Source organism: Gopherus flavomarginatus, chromosome 7, assembly GCF_025201925.1.
Source record: "Gopherus flavomarginatus isolate rGopFla2 chromosome 7, rGopFla2.mat.asm, whole genome shotgun sequence".
NCBI lineage: Eukaryota > Metazoa > Chordata > Testudines > Testudinidae > Gopherus > Gopherus flavomarginatus.
In genome coordinates, this window is record NC_066623.1 from 24,835,252 (window position 1) to 24,851,936 (window position 16,685).

Consider the following 16,685-nt stretch of genomic DNA (forward strand, 5'->3'; position numbering starts at 1 on the left):
CTGTGTGTCCTTACATTTCATTTACAAGAAATATTGCTCTTTTAAATCCCTAAAACATTTTATTTAAAAAACAAACTTTTTCCAGGAGCTTTTAAAGAAAGAACATTGGAAAATAAATCAGAAGCCCTGCTGCAGGCACAAAGATCCCCTTTGTTCCTCATACCTTGATTGTGAGGCTGGTATCAAAAAATGAAAACAGTAGCGATGGGGCTGAGAACATCATCTGTCTTCATTAACCACCATCTCCAATGTCATGGACTCAGAGACAGCCTGAAGGAAAACAAAGTGCCCCCCACAACAAAACAAACAGTTGATCATGTTTTGAAAGAAACAAATCAAGCACTCAACAAATGGCAGCCAGCAACTAGTGGGAAAAGTCCAATCCTCACTTCATACAGCTGTTGTTTTAAGGACTATTCAGTCTGTAATGGGAAATTTTAACAATTCGGACTGAAAAAGCGAGCAGCCGTAGGCAATAACAGCCCTATTTTCTATCATCATACATTGTACTATGTTACTAGTCATTGTTAATGTGGAAAGGCATGACCCTATTATTCTATCACAGAGAAAGAAAGTTTTGCCATAGTGTGAGCAAATCAGGTAGCTCGGTCCCTATCTGTTTAATAAGAAATTCAAGGTCATGACTGACCACTCTCCAATAGTTTGGTTGCACAGAACCAAAGGCTCCAACTCCAAGCTGTTATGCTGGAGCAAGACGCTTCACGAATATGGCATGGAAGTTGTATGTAGGAAGGGGAAAGAAAACATAGTGGCAGATTCCCTGTATAAGGAAGAGGGTTCTGACCTGCTGCCTTTGGGTCAGCCAGTGGCTAGCCATCCTGCATCTTCACTAGAGGAGAGGAGTGAACCTAAGAGCACCCCATTGTTGGAGAGGAAGAGGGTCCCTGGTATTTAGCAGTGAGCCTTAGCTGGTCTGACGAGCTCAGTGTACCCCAATTCACTGTTGTCACAATGGGTATCTAAAAGGTGTTATGCAATGTATCAGATGAAAACTAGTAACTTACTGGTCATTAACATTATTGTGTTGTGTACATATGGGTGATATATGCAAAATTATAAATATGTACTAGAAATATGTTCTCTGAATGTGTTTGGCAGGGAAGGATTGAGGCACCACACCCTATGCAAAGGAATGTGGTCCCGTTTGCTGGAATGTCAATTGAGCAAGGAGTGACAATAGAAGTTTCTTTCACATGCAGGCACCTGTAGAACATAATCAATTTAGTTCTTAATATTGTCTTGAAAAGAACAAATAGATGGAATGTCTTAAGTTTCTCATTATAAAAGGCATTTTTTCCAGACCTCAGTGTTCAGATCAATCACTTAAGATAAATAAAGTTAAGGGATGAAGGATAGCTTAGTGGTTTGAGCATTGGCCTACTAAACCCAGTGTTGTGAGTTTCAATTCTTGAGAGGGCCACTTAGGGATCTGGGGCAAAAATCAGTACTTGGTCCTGCTAGTGAAGGCAGGGGGCTGGACTCAATGACCTTTTGAGGACCCTTCCAGTTCTAGGAGATAGGTATATCTCCAATTATTATTATAAAAAATAAACAAACTAAAGACTGACCATTGTTCAAATGCCTTACAATGCATTTTTGTTGTGGAGTTGGTTCTAAATAATGAATATGATTACTATTTCACTTTGCTTTATTTTGTGTTTTTTTTCATCTATGCCTGGCAAGAAAAGTACACCCTTTTCTCTCCCATGTGAACCTTGCCACAATTATCTATACCTTTTCCACCTCAAGATTAGATTGTTTACACCTTGAGACCTTCCGGAAGCTGAAACTAGTGTATAATAGTAAAATAGTACTGCAATCCACTTGTTAATTGGAGTCAAATATTGGGGACCCATTGGATCAGAGCTCTGTGCTGACTTTGAATAAGCTTCTGGGTAGAATTGAAGTTATTGATTTTAACCTATAAATCTCTAAATGGTCTGAGATATGGTTACCTGAGAGATCCCAATTGAGATTAGCAGAGGCAGTTGGAGCTCCCTTAATATTAATAAGAGTGAGTGGCTGGATAAGTGTTCCCAGAGAGGTGCCTTTGAATTTGAACTCTCTCTTTCCTAGGTTCACTAGAGCTCAGATTTGTTAATTTTCCAGGCACACTGCAAAGCTCATCTTTTTACCCTCCTCTCCAAAGCTGTGGAAAAGGGACTGGGCTCAGATGTATGTAATTATGGACAATCCTTTGATTTCTGCTTTTTAATTGATGAGCTAGGCACCCAGAGCACTGGATGGGCATGTAGGAATCCATTTTATAAATCTGAAGAATAAGTAAATAACTATCTAAATAATCTTAAAAAGGTGGGGGAATCAACTGCATTATACGACGCTTGTTTTTCCATAGATAATGCATTGAATAAATTTCACATGACTGTGTGTTGGTTTTGAAAAACAATCACTTTTGTAGTCTTAGCTGTTTGCAGAATCAACCCAACCACTTTCTGGACTTCCAAAAAAATTTAACAGCCTCTACAGCACTGCTTAGTAACTGATCAATATGACAGTTTGTACTGGCATTAGGTGCTTTAAGATACACCATTCTCCAGCAACGTCCACATTTCTGAAGTGACTCAAAACACTGAAAAAGTACCAGTTTGATTTTTTTGTGTGTGATACCTTGTGTTTAGTACACACAATAGGGGCAGGATAACCCCAATTAAGCTAATGAAATAGAAGAAGGTATCTGATCAAAACACAAGAAGCTTTAGGGTTTTTCTTTTACATTGCAGTAGATTATATTGTCTAATGCTATGACAAACTGAACAGATGATATTCTAAAATAAAAATCATTTTTTGGATCGCATGCCCACAATCCATCAGATTAAAACTGCAAACTGTCAGTGATAAGAAAAAGGATAAATGGACACAAATCAGATATTAGGAATGGCAATATACAGAAACCTGTAGGAGAACACTTCAGCCTCCCTGGCCACACTATAGCAGACCTTAAGGTGGCCATCCTGCAGCAAAAAAGCTTCAGGACCAGACTTCAAAGAGAAACTGCTGAGCTTCAGTTCATCTGCAAATTTGACAGCATCAGCTCAGGATTAAACAAAGACTGTGAATGGCTTGCCAACTACAAAACCAGTTTCTCCTCCCTTGGTTTTCACACCTCAACTGCTAGAACAGGGCCTCATCCTCCGTGATTGAACTACCTCATTATCTCTAGCTTGCCTGCATATATATACACCTGCCCCTGGAAATTTCCACTACATGTATCTGATGAAGTAGGTATTCACCCACGAAAGCTCATGCTCCAAAACCTCTGTTAGTCTATAAGGTGCCACAGGATTCTTTGCTGCTGCAACTGTCAGCGTGTTGTTCCTTAAGTAGTTGTCGGTGCAGCTTGCCAAGGATTCCAAAAATATATTTTATATGTGCAGTTTTTGTCCGCTTTCTGAGTATTGTGTTTCAAGTGCTAATGCTGATGGCCTAGGGGAAGAGTGAATGGCTAGAATTTGACCATTGCAGCTCATCCTCTTAGAGGGAGGCACTTTGTCCAAATCACAAATAATTTACAAAACAGAAGCATCTGCTGTAGTCATGAATGAGTTGTTAGCTGGCTTCAATATTGGGAACAGATCAACTTTTCTGCCTTTAGCAAAGAAGCATAAAGTTGAGTACTGCACACACAAAAAATGGGGTCAGGGAAAGTAATTAAGATGAATAATGTCAGAATCATGACATTTAGAATTTAAATAAACCCTAATGTTCAGCCAAGTTTCATGTATAACCTTGACTTGAATATTTTCAACTTAACATTGTCCCAGTTATTGATTACCGTTTTTTTTCTCTTTTCTTTCAAATACTTGTGTAAATTACAAGACACTAATTATTGCAGAACTAATGGACAGATGGGGAGGGTTCTTAGCCACGATTCTGAGGTGCTCACATCTTGAGATTAGTTTGACTCGCCTCGTATTTTCCAGCCTCAAATACTTTTTGTTCTTTCTCCAGACCTGTTAAAAACTGGCAGCACCAGACCTAAGATTCTTTGTTTCAACCAAGCTGTTCTCAGTATAAGACAGGAGACAGGGCAGGTTTTGAACAATCTTTGCAACTACCTGATCCTAACACTGTAGATAGATAGATAGTAAAAAAAAAAAAAAAAAAAGAAGAGTGACTGTTAGAACTAGGATTAGAATGTGGAAGTTCCTAGTCCTATGCTCAAACCTCTGAACCAAACCTTTATCTGAGTATAAGAATGCACTGAGGGTAGATAAAGTATTTTGCTAATCAATGTTCCATGAGTCTTTGGGCTATATTCCAAACCATGCTACCTATAAACAAAACTTCTAGTACGAATGGAGATGAGGAACTTTCACATGTGAAGGAATAATATTTATGTAGATTGCCAACCCCTGTTTTTCTTTTTTTTTTCATATTTGTTCACAGTAACCACACCCAATCTCGCTGATACCAATTTCCCGTTCATGGCATGCATCTTCTTTAAAGCTATTTGTTAAAACAAACAAAACAAACATAAACCCTACCTAAATAAATGCACAATGGTCTTGGGGGTCTCATTTTACCTGCTTATTTAGTGCATGAAGAATGGGAGCAGCCCAGATTTAAATGGATCATTGAAACTTCATTCCTTTCTGGATTATTGTAGTGTATAGGAATTGGGTAATAATCCTTTAAATAGTTTGGGAACTCTCTAGCAGGCCTCCCTGTCTTCTATTGCAGAAGTTATCAGAACCCTATCTCAGAAGTACTCCAGCAGGGTACATGGTATATTTATTAAGTACGTTTGTACATACTTAGTATGTTGTTTTTATATGGAATCCAACTGTAGCAGTGTGGGTTTCTCCAGATTATTAACGTTGTGTACACAGCAAAAACACCATAATTCTATAGAAGTAATTTTATAATATCAGTTGTGTAAGAAAAAAATAAGCACACATATTTCTGGAACTCAGGGCCACAGTCCTGATGCATTTTCGTTGCTTCTAGCTTTATTTCTATCACCTTCCAGTTAAAAAAAAACCCAGCCTAAATAAAGGTAATATTTATAAAATAATTATGTGGTGACATTTTGACCTTAAATACTGTTTATTAACATGCAAGGAGATGATTATACAGCAAGTACCTTGTGTTGACACTGCTAATGGGAATTAGAGATGCTTGCTCATCTCAGTTCATTTCCTGATGGATTGAATCCTGCATGGAAATGGAAAACTAAAACCAAGCACTGAAGCCAATATATTAGTAGAACCTGTGACGTTATCTAATTAAAATATGACAATATAAATCAGTGGTGGGCAACCTGTGGCCCATCAGGGTAATCCACTGGTGGACCACGAGACAATTTGTTTACACTGACTGTCACAGGCACGGCTTCCCACAGCTCCCAGTGGCTGCGGTTCGCTGGTCCAGGTCAATGGGAGCTGTGGGAAGCAGCATGGGCCGCAGGAACATGCTGGCCAGCACTTCTCGCAGCTCCCATTGGCCGGGAATGGCGAACTGTGGCCACTGGTAGCTACGGGTGGCCGTGCCTGCGGACAGTCAGTGCAAACAAACTATCTCGTGGCCTGCCAGTGGATTACCCTGACAGGCTGTGTGCGACGCGCAGGCAGCAGGTTGCCCACCACTGATATCGATCATTGTTACAACCACTATTATATATTTGCAACAAATCTTGTACAAAATGTGGCATGTAAATATCTATGAAAAGGTTATGATTTGCTGATTGTGATTATGCTATCTGTATGCATGTATCATTTTTGTTTTTGATGTTATGAGTACTGGCTCTATATCTGGATTTCAAATGTTTGCCTCTGGGGTAACTAATAAGGTACTTAGCCAAAAAATCTTGGAGGGGCGATTCAAATTGAGTGGCCCATCAAAAGGGCACTGAACTCACAGTGGGGCATGGGAGATGCCCATCTACACTGAGTGATCTGTCCTGCAAATGTGCTGTCTGGAATATAGATAATGGCTTCCTGCAATGACTGTTCGAAATTGGGCATGAATATGTGACATGCCCACGTGACTCCAAACACTATCTGGTCACCTGTAACTCTCCACTACCTGTGCTGAGGTTTTTGTTTGAAACAACAGGTTTCCCTCCATACAGCAGAGGATATAAATGGCCCTGGAAACACCTCCATTTTGTCTCTATCCTGCTCCAAACACTATCCAGCCCAAGACTCTGGACTATGACCCATACTAATAGGAACATTCTAACCAAGGAACTGAGGACCTTCCAATGATTTGGAAGCAACCAGAGACTTATTAAGCCAGCAGTTTATTCCATCACTGCTAGAAGCCTGAACCAAGAACTTTGCAATTACTGTATGTACTTGATTCCTTTAATCAATTTTAACTTTCAGCTTTCTTTCTTTTGTGAATAAACCTTTAGATTTTAGATACTAAAGGATTGGCATCAGCGTGATTTTTGGGTAAGATCTAAGTTAAAAATTGACCTGAGCGTGAGGCTGGTTCTTTGGGATGAGGAGAACCTTTCATTTGATGAGACTGGTTGCAAAAAACCACTCATCTCTGGATCCAGTGTTTTTGGTAGTGATATAAGAACTGAAATGCCCAAGGAAACTGCTTTTATGACTTCTTTTTAGCCTATGCAGTGAAACAGGAGTTTACTTTTGTGGCTGGTTTGGTATATCATATGAAAGAATAAGCACCAGTTTTGGGTTGTGTTTTCCCTATTTCTCAGCAGTTCGTCCTGAATTTGGCATCCTCAGTTGTGACCCACCAAGGCATGGTTACAGAACCTGTCATAAACATACAGCTAAGGGTAGCATAAAATCCCTCTTAATCCTGCAAAAGGTTAATTCCTCTTTTACCTGTAAAGGGTTAAGAAGTTCAGCTAACCTGGGTGGCACCAGACCAAAAGGACCAATAAGGGGAGAAGATACTTTCAAATCTGTGGAGGAAATTTTTTTTTCTGTGTCTCCTGGAGCCAACAAGGAAACAGGTCAAGGAAAATACATCTCCCTAAGCTTATCTGAACTAAGCATCAAGTCTTGCAAAAATAGTAATAGCAAAGAAATGAGTTAGATTATCTTTTGTTTTAGCTTGTGAAGAGGGAGGTTTATCCCTGTTTTTGTAACTTTAAAGATTTGCCTAGAGGGGAAATCCTCAATTTTTGAATCTTTTGTTATTCTGTAAAGTACTTACCATCCTGATTTTACAGAGTGATTCTTTTACCTTTTCTTTAATTAAAATTCTTCTTTTAAGAACCCGATTGATTTTTCATTGTTCTGAAGATCCAAGGGTTTGGGTCTGTGTTCACCTGTACTAATTGGTGAGGATATTATTCTCAAGTCTTCCCCAGGAAAGGGAGTGCAGGGCTTGGGGGAATATTTTATGGGAATAGGACTCCAAGTGGTCCTTTCCCTGATTCTTTGTCTAAATCACTTGGTGGTGGCAGCACACTGTTCAAGGCAAGGTAGAATTTGTGCCTTGGGAAAGTTTTTAACCTAAGCTCATAAAAATAAGCTTAGGGGGTTTTTCATGTGGGTCCCTACATCTGTACCCCAGAGTTCAGAGTGGGCAAGGAAACCTTACAGAACCTAAGAAAGAAATTATCTCCTACATGGGTAAGGCCTTCTAAGTTACACAATGGTATATTCAATTGTTACTTTTAAAATTAACTTTGTTTTTGCTTCAATAGGTTCAGTCTGAAAAACATTCATCACCATGGCATCTGTCCTTAACGAGCATATTCTACTTTCGTAGGGGAGTGTGCAACTCCCTTTGATTTCAAAGCATGGAGCTGTGTTTGTGCAACTGAAAGCAGGACTTGACCCAAAGCATGTTCAGAAAGACCAAAGTCACAAAAGTATTTATATGTCTAAATATATAGTGCATGAGCATGCACACACACACACTCACAACTATTTGATTGTCAATTCCTTGTCATAACAAAGATATTATACAACTTTGTGTGATACATCAACAGTCATGAGATCAGGACTATTGTGGATAGGAAAAGACATGAAAAAAGTGGGACCATAAGGATTCTTGCAATTATAGTGAATACTGCAAATGGAGAGGAAATTGTTGATCTAAACTGCATCATTTATAGAGTAGGAAAGGCATGTGTTCTGCCATATTACATATATACTGCATTCTTTTTTGCTGGAATGATACAAAGAAAACTGTCAATTGTAAAATATAAAAATCATAATGGGCTTTTCACCCAAGTCTGAATGGGAGACTTTCAGGTAGCACAAATAACAGTTAGGTGCCCAACTCCCATTTACTCTCTGAATTATAAAGGGGAAAATTATAATTGGTCGGCTTTATTCTTAATAGAATTAAGTCTGAAAAAAAATTCACCTTACATCACCCCTGAAGGACTGTCACTTTGAGTGCTCTAAACCACAGTTTCTCGATAAGTGGAAAATATTTACAAACAGGAGGAAGACTTGAGTAAGTGACCCATGCTGTGGACATTTACAGAAATATATATTAGCAGGCATAGGTCTGCTTAAAGCACTGTTCCGCAATGTACCTTTGTGAAATGCCAATTATACTTAATGCCTCTCACCTTATGCATCTGTGACCAGGACCGGAGCTAGTATTTTTAGCACCCTCGGCGCATGGCCATTTCGCTGCCCCGCGTGCTAGTCCCGCGGCTTCGGTGGAGCTGCTGCAGTCGTGCCTGCAGGAGGTCCACTGGAGCATGGAAGCAGCGGACCATCCGTAGGCACGACTGCGGCAGGTCAACCGGAGCCACCTGCCACCCCCCCCCCGGCAAAATGCCACCTCCCAATAATCCTGGTGCCCTAGGCGATTGCCTAGGCCACCTAAATGGAAGTGCCGGCCCTGTCTGTGACTCAGGATCTGAATCATGTGTTATTGTCAGTTCTTGAAATTAAATCCAGTGATTTATTGCTGAAAAGCTTTGTGCTACTGGAATGGAGTAATATGGTTTCTTTGGAACTGTAGATTTGCCCTTCTCTTTATCTTGTCCCATGGCCTGGACCAAATTCAGGTCTCAAATACACTGTTTCTCTGGAGTAAATCCACTGATTCCTGCAGTAACTGAAAATAGAATTTTGGACCAATATATCTTAGCTGAAAATCACCAGCTGTCTTTAAGCTCTAATGATAGTAACATATGCTGTGTTTATTTATGATAATTACCCTACTGGTTCATTTTAAAAAGAAAAAAGAAGTGTGGTTCTGGCTGGGGAATTTACAGAACTGGTAGGAAAGAGTTATTGGTATATCCCCTGTGCCATTCTAAATTTGCTCTGTGCTGCTCTAGCAGTGCAAATCAGACACAAAAGAGGCCTAAACAGTTCTAAGCGTAAGAACAATCCTCAAATGGTATAGAATCATCACCATCAGCCCTGCATACTTCCCTTCACAGCCTTCATTGTACAGGGTTTTCGCAGAAGGGAGTGTGGCTTTCTGGCATCACCCATTCACCAAAATAGCCTCTTAGCGGCCATTGCAGCTCTGTGTAGAAGAGCAGCACTGAGGCTACTCTCATTTATGTTAGGGGATGAATTGGCCCAGCAGCAGCAGCAGGGTCCAATGGAAACTATAAATGCAATGGAAGCCACTTTTGCCATAATAAACCCAGGTCTGTGTCAAGCACAGTTTAGCTGGACCCAGACTGAGTCCTAATAGCTACCTGACCATCATGCTTTTTTTTAATAAACAAAGTACTGAATTCTTCAGTCACAAACTGTAGATGTCACTTCATGATATTTCATTAGATTGTAATACCTCTTTGTTTTAGCAAGCATGGATTATTTGAAACTATCTCAAGGTGACTTCCCTTTAGTATTGAAAAAGAGGAAAACAATGCATTAGAATAAAAGCATAAAAGTTTTGCCTATCAACCTGCTACAGGCGTTTCCATTCACACTGTCCATTCTTTTACTGGTGACAACTTGAATTAAAAACATGTTTATCTATTTGTTGAGAACATTTTGTCAACTTAGATTAAGATTCCATTTTGTCATCCTTAGCAGGGCCAGTGAGTAGAGGACTGTGTGCAGCTGAAGACATGAAATAGGATTGGAATCTTTAAGTCTTTATTATGAGCCAAAAATTGAATTCAGTTCAGCTGTCCTTTCATTGCATAAATGGAATTTGAATGCTTGCTGCATACAGATTTTTGACTTTGCAAAAGAATAGCTGTGCAGTTAATTTACTGCATGTTGATATAGTCAGAAGTGGGACGTATTCATGATCTGCTTAAAATGACAGTCATTCCTATAAAAGCATTACTACCTAAAGTAAACAAAATTGCAGACAGACACACATGCACAGAGAGTCAGAAGAGTAACAGAGCAATTTTTTTTTTGTAGCAAGCTATGCACTTCACATTATAAAGCTATTTGAAAAAGGATTCTATACCTTACTGTGAAACATCCTATGTCTTCATTTAGATATAGGTATATCTAAAATGATCCTTTTTTAACTTAAGATTAGGAACCACATGCTAACAAATCCAGGGGATCTTTTTGTTGGTTTATTTTAAATACGTTAGCTCCATTAGGAGGAGCTCTTGCAATATTTGGCCTAGACTGAATTCTGGTTTAGCTAGTTATGCTCATAATCTAACCATTTACCCACTGAAAAGGAACATAGTTTTAAATATCTGAGTTAATACATTTAAAAGATGTAACTTCTCCCATGATGCCTAAAGTAAATTAGGAACTGATCATGGCCAGACCAGTGGCCAGCTACATACCGTAATATTGCTGTTAGTATTTTTACATATATATATACACCAACACATTGTAACAACATGCCAACCCCACAGTAGCCATCCTATATACATGATGAAATGATCACATGCCAAAAACACACACTAGGAAACACAAATACTAGAATGTACGATATTGGTGGAGTCACAGACCTGCTTGTGACCATGATCAGAAAGTGTTGGCTGCATGAAAAGATAGTAAAACATGTCATCAGGTGCTAGTGTGTTTTGAAAACACATTGTCTGGTGTCCTAAAGTGCCTACTTAACTCTGGGGTATGCCATGGCAGTGTAAGAGCACCAATGTTCCGCAGAGAACAATTGTGCTAGAGCAAACAAGTCAAACTATTAGCAATATGTGGTAAAAATAGAGCATTTTGCTGGCAAGCAGGTAGCTGGTACCACATGTTGAAAGAGGCCATTATTGACGCAGGTCTCAGCAGACAAACATAGGGAAGCATGATACATCATTCCCTAATCACTACTCTCATGATCCACAGCCATAGAACAATATCATCAACTACTGTTCAATCATGTCAACACATGAGCAACAGATATCTTTGAAGAAAACAGGCATGCAAATGACTCCCACTGCCCAGGCACATTCTCCGCTGCTTACATGACAGTTTATGCTTCGACCTTCATGTCCTCTTTAGGTTATTCTAGCAGTGGGAAGTTTTGTTGTAAGCTCATATTATGAAGCATGCTGGCTCAAGTGAAGACAATATCAAGATCAAGACTAAGTTAGTAACAGACCCAAATCTTCCATAAAGGTCTGCCTTTTGGAAGCCTTAGAAAGCAGCGATGGAGTATAGCTGGTGAACAGCTCTGTCAGGAGTCACTTCACAAGAGTAGGACTGCAAACACCAAAGCGGTCATGAGCTGGCCTGATGCTTCACTGTTTCTAGAATGCTGAATCTTTGTTGTGGTCATTAGTAATTTGTGAATTCTGTAGTAGTCCTATTCAACTGTTCTGGGAGACACTCCAAGAACTGTGCTGCTATTGTTAGTATGGATATCTCTGCACTAGCTTGTTATAGCCTTCAGTAAATCACTGCAGTGTTCTGATTCATCCAACTGGTGGGAGGCAATACAACATCTGTTATTGACGAATCAGAAGCTGTGATCCTTGATAATGGTAGCCTGTAAACTTTCACGTGTACACTTTTTGCAACATGAGGATGGCAGAAGCATCTTTTGCAGATGCCCCCAAAGTAATGTTCTCTGTCCACAGGCAGGTAACAAGTATGTAGTGCTTGACAGGTATGTAAAATAGACCACTCTTAGAGGGTCTAGGAAGGGACAACGAATTTAACTTTTCAAAAACTCATAGTATTGAGGTGACCTTATAAAACCTGGCTCCACTCTTTGTGGTTGTTGACAAACCATCATCTCCTGCAAATGCCTCACATCGGAATGAAGTAATGAGGAAGGGGACTCAGTCTAACTAAACATTCCAGTGAGCTATATATATTTTTAAGGCAAGGACTAAATTTGCCTAGCAACAGTGTAACTTGAAAAAAGGTGAACCACCAACATCTGTCCCATTTAGGTTCAGTTCAGTTAGCAAAGCGGAATACAATTTCACAGCAGCATCCACTAAATTAGCTTGATTGTTGAGGGATGTTAATCTTAAAGTTTATGGTAAATCAACCATACTAAACCTCAGCTTGTTGTCAGGATATGCTTTTTCTGTTAAAATGGTGCTAAACCATTAAGAATTCATCTTGGAACAAGCACAAACAGTGGATAAGTTAGTATTAAACAAACTATTTTCTGCTACTATAAATTTTGGTTGGATTTTTGCTTTGTAAGAATTATTTATTTTATAACTTCATATTTTCTACAGCAGCAGTCAGAAAAAGCAAGCAAAGTGTTAGGATATATAAAGAATGGAATAGAAAATAGTACTGAATATATCATAATTCCATCACAAACTTATTTGTTTGGTTTTTTAATAGCTAAGAGTACCTACCAAATACTTTGGGCTTTCTGGATAATCTTGTAGAAATTACTAAACAAACAGATCCATTGACACCCCCAGATCAAATCAAATAACCTAATGACAAAATAAAAAAGGTAACCCGTTTATTTAGAATCCTATGTTCCCTTCTGGATATCTATATCTATTTAAAACTGGGTAATATATCTACAGTGTTCCAGAAACTATAAAAGAAAATGATTATATGTCTGATGTTGCACCCCATAATTTTTTATGGACATATGCTTATGAATGGATATATGACATTACTGGAATATGTTTTATGCTACATATGCCATGTAACATATCTCCTATTTCCTATTTGTATGCATGTGTCATTTTTGTATTCAAAGTTATGAATATTGGCTGTGTACTTGTTTGAGTTTAAGTAGCCTTAGTAAAGCATTTGGTCAGCTTCCTGAGAAAGGAATTTGCAAATTAAGTGCCCAGTCAAGAAACGCTTAACTAACAATGGATCTTGGAAGACTCCAATACACATAAGAAGTCTTTCTGGAGACATTCAAGATAGTATGTGGGCAATGGCTGCTGTCTGTAAAAACGGAGTCATACATGGACATGTGACTTGCCCATGTGACTCCAAAACTCCATCTTGGAGCTGGATTTTGCATAGAAGAGAGGAGGGGGGGTCTCCACCCACACGACAAAGTCTATTTAAACCCCTGGAAGACCCCTCCATTTTGTCTTCAGCTGCCTCAAGAGATAGCCTCTCCACCCCTAAAGGATACCTAAAAGAAACTGGAACAAAGGACAGTAACCGGGGGTGTGAGTGATTGCTGGACCCAGACTGGAAGAAGGTTAGTCTGTAAAAGAAGCTTACTGGAACATCTCTGAGGGTAAGATTTCATCTGTATTCAGTTTCTTACTGTATTAGGCATAGCCTTGTGTGTTTTATTTTATTTTGTTTGGTAATTTACTTCATTCTGTCTATTATCACTTCAAACCACTTAAATCCTACTTTTTATATTTAATAACACCACTTTTTACTTATTAATTAACCCAGAGTATATTTTAATACCTGGGGGAGCAAACAGCTGTGCACAGCTCTCTATCAGTGTTATAGAGGGTGAACAATTTGAGTTTACCCTGTATAAGCTTTATACAAGGTAAAATGGATTTATTTGGGGTTTGGATCCCATTGGGAGCTGGGTACCTGAGTGTTGGAGACAGGAACACTTCTTAAGCTGTTTTCAGTTAAGCCTGCAGCTTTTAGGGGATGTGGTTCAGACCTGGGTCTGGGATTGCAGCAGGCTAGCATGTCTGGCTCAAACCAGGTAGGGCACTGAAGTCCCAAGCTGCCAGGGGAAACAGGCTCAGGGGTAGTCTCAGCACATCAGTTGGCAGTTCCCAAGGGGTTTTCTGTAATCCAACCTGTCACAAAATTTTCACTGGAGGAGAGATTTAAAAGGTTGGGTCTATTTAATTTAGCAAAGATATGAATATGAGGGTATAACTTAGAGGTATACAAATTATGGAATAGTTTTGAGCAGGTAAATAAAGCAATCCTTTTTACTTCCAAATATGGGGATATTAAATGAAATTGAAAGGCCAACGACAAAGCTCCCATTGACTTCAGTGGAGTCAGGATTTCACCCCATGAGTATAGATAATGAAAATGTTGATTGCTCAAAACTGCACAAGTCATTAAAATTTGGATTTTGTACAAAATTTGTAAAATATAGGAAATTCTTTTTGTATTTCTTTCCAAAATATTAATCCCCTTTTATCATCCAGTTCAAATTTTGCTATTGACCTTGTTTAGTGACAAATTCTCTCTTTATGGTACTTTCAATTTAAATTAAACTGATCATTATGTCATTTCAATTTGAAGCAAAATGGTACCTTACTCTACTGTTCATTTGGAAATATATCTAAATGTGGTGCAGCATACAGTAAAGCTGTCCAATCCCATCTAAATGTTTGATGGGATGCCATAGTGCAAAGGTTTCCAAAGTTATTCAGTTACAATTGTGCGGCAGAATTAGCATCAACAATAAAGAAAACTATTTGACAAATATGGTCTCCAGTGTCTGAAATTTTTACTACCCATTAAATTTTTTTTTTTTTTTTTAAGTTATGTGATGACTGTTTACAAGTCTGCTGAAAACTTTCTGGGCACTGAAAAATTGTAATTGCTGTCTCAATCTTGATTTTGTTCCAAAAGTTGTATAGCTCAAAATCTAACTCTTGAAACATTTATCCCATGTTAATATACTGAAATAGGAAAATGATGAATAAATGCATAGAATTGTAGATGCAACTTAATGTTAGAGTTTGAGACCTTAGTATTTGTGCTTTCTAATTAGTGATATTTGATGCACAGGCTAAATTACACTTATAGTCAGCCACCATCCCCAAACATTGTGTCTTCCTGTAGTTATAAGGGCATATTTTGAGCAGAAGAATATTGTCAATTAATAAGGAATGTGAGGATAAAAAGTAGCTTCAATACACTGCCTGTGAATATCTCTGCCTTTACCTTTTCATTTTCTGAAAGTCTCACCTTGACTACGTGTCTTCCCTATGCTATGAGTCACCACAATTTACAGTTCTCCTCACTCTCCGGTTTGGATTCAGCCCAATATTCCAAACCAGTTGATTTTGGAGTCAATGGGTGAATTCCTGGCCAGTTGAAGTTAATGGCAAAACTCCCATTAATGAGAATGGCACTAAGATTTCACCACCCAGTGGTTGAATCCAAATACACCTGACCCAACAATTCATGCGCTGGGGTTGTAATTGATGGTTTTGGTTTTGGTCAGCCTCTGACTGTGTCTGAAGTACCTTTGGACGCAAGACATTTTTTTATAGTTTTTTTTTCTTGTTACATATGGTTTCTCCTTTCAACAATCTAGTTAAAGAGGAGATTACATTGAAAAAAAAAAACCAAAACAACATAAAAAGAAATATACAGAACCTTCTGATCCTGAAGGGCTTATTTAAATACTCAAAAATAAGGATATTTATATTTAAAATGTTATCTTCAACCTTATCTACAGATATGGTAATGCTGTGGACAGAGAAACTCAGAAAGGACCTCAAAAAAACTGATGCACTAACCAGGCTTAGCAAATAATGAGTTAAGTTACAACCCTAATGCTGAATTTATTTGCATTAGTTGGTTTATAGCAAATCTTTAATGGTACTTTAATGTCAGTTTTTGTGGCTTAATGTCCATAAATAACAATATTGTTAATGACATGCTGATAGTCCACTGGTTTTAAAGACTCCAAATATAGTGGGTAGACATGATAAATTATGAATGTAATCCAACTTAAAGTGATCATCATTCCTTGCATGACATGTTGTGAAGAATGTGGATTGCCTACATGATATTTTTCTGTCTGCTACTATTCCTTTGAAAATCCAGGGTAATTTTATGCCTGATAATATTTTTCAATGTCACTCTTTTCATTAATTAAATTAATGTTTCACAAAGGCTAATCTAATGAGAGATCATATCTTGTGAGACAAGTTAAAAAAATAGCCAAGTGATTTCTGTAATCAGGACTATTTCTCTGAAAAGCCTTACTGTGCAATATAGTGTAATGTCATTGTAAAACACTAAGTGCCATGGAAGTAAGAATGCCCAGTAACTGGGGCATTCAAACAATTGTATTTACTTCTTTGATGTATCGAAGTATAATAGATGTCTAATAAATACTCTCAGCCCAAAGTGGACAGGAGACTGGTGTGCTTGTTCTTAGGGATAAACAAGCAGTTGGGCTACAGGATGATGAAAGACATATTCAGTAGAAGAAACCAAGTGCTATGAAAAAAAACCAGTTTAGTAGACAATTAGGAGCGGTTAGGCCACTTAGCAGATAGCATGAAACAAACAATCATTAACAATACTGCAGGTCATGGTGATACAAGTAGAAGTGAAGCTATACAAGCCTTTCAGAGTTTCATTCAAACCAGATTTGTATATTTCTATATCAGAACTAGGCTTCAGAAGTTC